Genomic DNA, 7,500 nt, shown 5'->3' with positions numbered 1-7,500 from the left:
TGTATGTATGTATTCGTGTTAATGCATATATACACATACAGCTGCATACATATATATGCGTTTATGTACACACACATGCATAAACACATATGCATGTATGTGTCTGTGTATGTGCATGCATGTGTGTGGGTGTGTGCATGTGTATATATATATATATATATGTATATATAATATAAATACACACACACACACATACCACATTATAAATGCATATGCATTATGTATATGGACAGAGAGATAAACAGACAGACAGATATAAATACATGTAGATACATACATAAAGTGCATCTATATGCATTTGTGCATATATGATTACCCCTTTGCAAAAATATATGCGTATAATGGTTACTGAAGTAGAAGAGGGGAAATATGCATTTCGGGTGTGTGGTACATTCTTGTTACCCCATCCAAACTTTCATCTGAGACTAACCTCATATCTTTATATGCAGGCCAATTCAGTAAATTGCCTAAGCATTATACCACAGGGACTTGTGGATATAATGTTATCATTGAGTCAGTTAACTGAACCATCATGTTGGTAAAAAATAGAAGTATCTTTCTTTACAATGGAAATGTTCCAATGTAAACTGAATCTCTCGCTAATACTACAAGCTAATTCGACACGCAGTCACTCATACTTAAGTTTCAAAGTGGTTAGCTCATGTGCCTTTGAGACACCTTATATAGTATATAGTATTACTAACCTCACAGTCTTATATTGCATATTTTTCAGCCTTTTTCACAGACTAGCAGTATCGCCCAGCGTTGCTCGGGTTTGTTTCAACCCTTTAGAATTGGAATTTGTGAAAAGTAAAAATTTTGCATTATGTAGCTTGTTATTCTCTTTATGTGAACATTTTTCTGGTTGAAATACACCGAAAAATGGCGACACAGCAGTAAAAAAATCGTAAAAAATAGGGATTTTCATAGAAAGAAAAGCACCTTTTTGAAGTAAATAATTTTTGGTATTAACATGGTCCAATTTGAATTTTTTCTTCTACGGAAGGAAGAGCAAGCCTTCTTCTATCATACTCTCAATTTTGGTCAACTTGCGCCGCAGGGTTTTGGAGGAGATAGTGTTAGTTGAAGGCTATCAAACCTGCCATACACAGACAACTTCAACTTTATATATAGAGAGATAACTTCATCAAAAGAGTTGGATTTACAGATTCATCCATCCATCTATCTTCTCTGCCCGCTGTTCCTGGGAAGGTTGTAAGGACATTCTCTTCAGGCACCTCCTCCATATGGTCCAATCAGAAGCATCCATCATTACATTTTCCAACAGGATTCCAAACAGCGACCAACTGAGACTATGGGTATTATCCAACCATCACATTCTTGTTCCACCCCTAGGTCTTTCAGCTGATTGGCTCTGCTTCAAGAATCTCTATTGGGATTCTCTCCAGTAATATTTTAATCACATGTCTGTAGTGGATGGAAGCACTCCGTCGGTTACGATGATGAGGGTTCCGGTTGATCCGAATCAACGGAACAGCTTGCTCGTGAAATTAACGTGTAAGTGGTTGAGCATTCCACAGACACGTGTACCCTTAATGTAGTTCTCGGGGATATTCAGCGTGATACAGAGAGTGACAAGGCCGGCCCTTTGAAATACAGGTACAACAGAAACAGGAAGTAAGAGAAAGTTGTGGTGAAAGAGTACAGCAGGGATCACCACAATCCCCTGCAGGAGCCTCGTGGAGCTTTAGGTGTTTTCGCTCAATAAACACTCACAACGCCCGATCTGGGAATCAAAATCGCGATCCTACGACCGTGAGTCCGCTGCCCTAACCACTGGGCCATTGCGCCTCCACACATGTCTGTAGTACAAGAGTTGTGACCACTCAGTACAGGGAAGTAGTGGCTCTAACTGCAAACTAGTTCACACGTGTTGTCATCATTTCTTATTGTACAAGTATTAACAGCTATTAAAGATGACTAGAATCTTACACGAGTGGGCTAAAATCCTACTAAAATTTTAATTACAATATATATAAAAATAAAAAAAAACAGACAAATTCACATAAAACTCGTGCACACCATGTGACTGGCAGTTTTTAATTATTTAATCAAATGTACAGCATTTGTTATATATTGATTAGGCGTTCAGTACACGACACAAGGTTCACTAAGTGCATTTTTTCAAGGCACTAGCACTAAAGAGGTAACCATATCTTTGACAAGACTAAAGGATCCAATCAGTTCCACTTCTGTTTGCTCACCGACCACTTTATAGAGTATTCTGGGTAGGTTTATAGTTTCACCAACAAAAGAGATGTTGTTATATACCCTGAAAACTTGAGAATCTCTATCACTCAGTAAAGTGTTCACTTAGGGTGACATGTCAGGCAAGAAAACAAGAGAATAATGGTAGAAATATAGGGAAAGGAATTTTTAAAATGGTAGAAGAGGTGAGCTTGTAATAGGAGTGGATAAGTAGTAGAAGTAAATGATGGGTGTTAATGCCTGGTAATCCAAGAGCAGAAGGGATAATGGTAGATATGACTCAGGATGAATGAGAGAGTTAGAGTAATTAGAATGAAAGGGAAAGAAAGTTGTTGGAGGGAGGAGAGGGCCAGACAGGTCTCAAGACATATTCAGTTAAGTAGGAAGCATGGTGCAGCAAGAAGGAAAGATTCACAAACTTCTTCATGTTCTTAGTCTCACTGGCAGCCATGTTCAGTAAGAGTGAATGTAAAGCTAAGTGAGTAATCTCTCTATATATAAACGGCAGTTTGTCTGTCTGTGTGTCTGTGTGTCTGTCAGGTTGTACCCTCACCCTGACCACGGCTTTCAACCAATTCTGATGAAACTTGACACACACATAGCCCAATGTCATAATTCAAAACTAACGCAGCGAAAATTTTGAAAAGTTCCCCCTGTTCTGAAAAAAAATCGATAAATTTGACATGGGGTCAAGAATCTAAGCTTTTTATATGGAACACATTTTCTGTTGTAGTTTTCGCAACTTGCAATCGATTTTCACCAAACTCATGGTGAAGCTTAATGTTACCCTAAGAAACTTAATTCTGACATTAGTTTTCCATGCAATACCTTACCATCAGAAAAAATCGATAAAATCATGCCATTTTGGGAAATCGCGTTCAAATACAAGATGACATATTTTCGACAATATCTTTCACAAATTGGCAGGAATTTTTTTTTTTAATTCACAGCGAGCATCATGTCTGCTCTAAGGAGCTATATGGACCTTTTTATTCCGATAGGATACTTTATTACTGGAAAAAATCGGTTAATTAAATCATATGTGGCACGCATAGCAAACCGATTTGTGTATTAAACACAAACCACAGACTGTCTAGGGGACGCAACTCGACCTTTTTAACTCTCTTGGGAGGCGCAATGATGTTTTCATGTTTTCGCCCAAAGGGACAGCTAGGAACATCGTATACACAGAAGTATTCGAGTGAAGAGAAGACATTGCAACCTACACACGTGCCTTCATTCCCTAGAGGGAAAGGACTAGATTGGGATTAATCGTTGCCTACTAGGGGCTCTTACATACCTGGGCAACGCCGGGCTATGCTGCTAGTAGAGAGATAAGAGCAAGTGAAACATCAGTGATAGTGCTGCGAGTCACAGAAACATGAGTGATAGGGCTGTGAGCCACAGAGGCATGAGTGAAAGTGTTGTGAGCCACAGAAACATGAGTGATAGTGCAGTGAGCCACAGAAACATGAGTGATAGAAGACATGAGTGAAGAACCATGAGTGAAAGCAGAATAATTGATAACAGAGGTGAAAGGGTGTCAAAGTGCAGGGGGAGGCAGTAATAGTAGACTTGAGAGTTTACACTCACACACACTCACACACACACACACATACACATACACATACACACACATAAATACATACACATAAATACACACACACATCATACATACATACAAATTTTCATTCATATACAATATGCATGTATGATAGACTTTAAACTTCTCAGTTACATTACAACCATTTTTGTAAATTTCAGTTTTCCAAGTTTGCATAAGTGACTGGGTCTTCCTTGTGGTCAGGGTTCATATCTATCTATCTATCTATCCATCCATCCATCCATCCATCCATCCATCCATCCATCCATCCATCCATCCATCCATCCATCAATCCATCCATCCATCCATCCATCCATCCATCCATCCACCTATCTGTCTATCCACCTATCTATCTATCTATCTATCCATCCATCCATCCATCCATCCATCCATCCATCCATCCATCCACCTATCTATCTATCTATCTATCCATCCATCCATCCATCCATCCATCCATCCATCCATCTATCTATCTATCTATCTATCTATCTATCTATCTATCTATTTATCTATTTATTTATCTATCACTGCCTATAGTATGTGTATGTGTGTATTTGGATAAGACTGCACTGGTATGATCAAGTGAGGTATACGGAGGAAGACAGCTGCATAGTGAAGTACCAATCTCTAACTGTGCAGAGAAACTGTGGAAGAGGTAGATCCAGGAAAGCCTGGGACAAGGTGGTTGAGCAGGATTTTCAGATGTTGGGTCTCACAGAAGCAATGACAAATGATCAAGACCATTGGTGGTTTGCTGTGCCTGAGAAGACTCTTCAGGCCAAGTGAAAGTGATTCAGAAAACGATTATAATAATGTTTTTTTTATTACAAATGATCTTGGCATTCTTTTTACTTTACATAAAATGTTCTTTAGATTCTACTGTTGTTTTATTGCCATTTATTTATGAGTATTATAAATTTTTAAAGTAAAATATTTTTCTGGGAATGAATTACAATTTATAACGGCTACTATGAGAAATTATTTGTCTGCTTTATGAGTTTTGCTTTACAAGTGTTCTCCAGGACCAAATTAACTTGCATATCAAAGCATTACTGTATATATATATATATATATAATATATATATATATATATATGCGTGTGTGTGTGTATGTATATATGTTATATATATATATATGTGTGTGTGTGTGTGTGTGTATATATATATATATATATCTTTGAATGTATATGCACACAGATACAGCCAGCCAGGCAGACACACACACATTTATGTATGTATGTGTGTATGTATATAGACATGCACATACACATACACATACACATTCAGATTAAATAAAAAAAAAATGCATTCAATGTAGTAGAAATTATTCGTTCTTTCTAAGCTGATGATTCATCCCATTCGAGTATCAACAGACTGAATCATTGACTTCAAACAAACACAAACACACACACGAAAACTGTACTAATAAGAAGGACAGTGGCTATTTTAGCCAACTGTACAAGTCATTCCAATGTTGGGGCTTAATATAGTATATGTATACAATCATCATCGTCATCATTGTTATTGTCATCGCCATCATCATCATCATCATTTAACATCCATTTTCCAAACTAGCAAGGGTTGGACAGTTTGGCTGGAGCTGATAAAGTCAGGCATCGCATTAGGCTCCATTGTCTGTTTTAGTATGGTTTCTACAACCGAATGCCCTTCCTAATGCCAACCACTCCATAGAGTGTACTGGGTGCTTTTTACATGGCACCAGCACCTTTGCTTATGGAAGCACTCCGTCGGTTACGACGACGAGGGTTCCGGTTGATCCGAATCAACAGAACAGCCTGCTCGTGAAATTAACGTGCAAGTGGCTGAGCACTCCACAGACACATGTACCCTTAACATAGTTCTCGGGAATATTCAGCATGACACAGAGAGTGACAAGGCCGGCCCTTTGAAATACAGGTACAACAGAAACAGGAAGTAAGTGTGAGAGAAAGTTGTGGTGAAAGAGTACAGCAGGGCTCGCCACCATCCCTGCCGGAGCCTCGTGGAGCTTTTTTAGGTGTTTTCGCTCAATAAACACTCGCAACGCCCGGTCTAGGAATCGAAACCGCGATCCTATGACCGCGAGTCCACTGCCCTAACCACTGGGCCATTGCGCCTCCACACCTTTGCTTATAATGTGACACCAGCATGAGTGCTTTTAATGTGGCACCAGCATGAGTGCTTTTAATGTGGCACCAGCACATGATGTATAGACTTTATGAGGTACATGGTAAACTGCAACAAACCTACAGAAAACACTGTAAGCATCACATAATTAAATAAAATAGATTTCACAGTGTCGTAAAGAAGTTCACTTCCCAACCTCATGGTTCTGGGTTCAGTCCCACTGAATGGTACCTCAGGTAAGTGTCTTCTACTATAGTCCACTCCAAGCCAGCTAAGCCTTGTGAGTGGACAACACTGACAATGTTGATGCCACTGGCAATGATGATGATGATGATGATGACGACGACGACGATAATGACGATAACGACGATGATGAAGATGATGCCACAGATAATGCTTCCACTGATAACAATGGTGATAGCGCCAGTGGTCATGGTAACAATGTTGATTACAAGGAGGATAATGGGGACAATACTGTCAACACTTACGCTGCTGTTGTGGCTGCTACTGGATGATGATGATGATGGTGGTGATGATGATGATGATAACACTGATGATGTCAACACTGATGATGATAACAATGATCATAATGACAATAATTATGATGATGATGATGATGATGATGATGATGATGATGATGATGATGATGATGATGATGATGATGGTGGTGGTGGTGGTGGTGGTGGTGGTGGTGGTGGTGGTGATGATGATGATGATGATGTTGATTTTGATGATGATGATGATGATGACGATGACGATGACGATGATGATGATTATGATGATGATGATGATGATGATGATGATGGTGATGATGATGGTGGATGATGATGATGATGATGATGATGATGATGATGATTTTTTACTAAATTATTCAACATCACATTATGTAAAAAATATAATTTTAAAACACATAAATTGTTAATTTCATTTTCCTGGGTGAGTTAGATGAGACATGAGATTGACTTGGTTGAAAATGGTGTTAGCAGTAGAGTTGATAATTTGTTTTTTTTTTATGAAATAGGGGACAACCCCTCTTTTTGACTTCCATTGAAAGAAGTTTGAAGTGACTAAGGAATGACTGACTCTACAACAAGCAGATGGGTCATTAATAACACCAGCAGACATAATTAACAACTGCAGCAGGCTTTGATACCAACCCACCCGAGACTGGTCCCAGATTTTATGATACTTCATGTTTTAACCCCTTGCCCGGCAGAAACGAATATATGCATTTTGACCTAAATCGTTTTTTTCTATCTCTGGCGAGTTAACTCATCAAAAGATAGACTCGCCAAAATCGACAATTAAAAATTAAAACAATTAAAAAATATGTCTGAAAAAATACATTTATTTTCAAAATAACAATATTTTTGTTTTTACTACCCACAAGGGCTACACACAGAGGGGACAAACAAGGGCAGACAAACGGATTAAGTCGATTATATCGACCCAAGTGCGTAACTGGTACTTATTTAATCGACCCCGAAAGGATGAAAGGCAAAGGCAAAGTCGACCTCGGCAGAATTTGAACTCAGAACGTAG

This window comes from Octopus sinensis, linkage group LG4, assembly GCF_006345805.1.
Source record: "Octopus sinensis linkage group LG4, ASM634580v1, whole genome shotgun sequence".
Classification (NCBI taxonomy): Eukaryota; Metazoa; Mollusca; class Cephalopoda; order Octopoda; family Octopodidae; genus Octopus; species Octopus sinensis.
Note: the sequence above shows the minus strand (reverse complement) of the source record.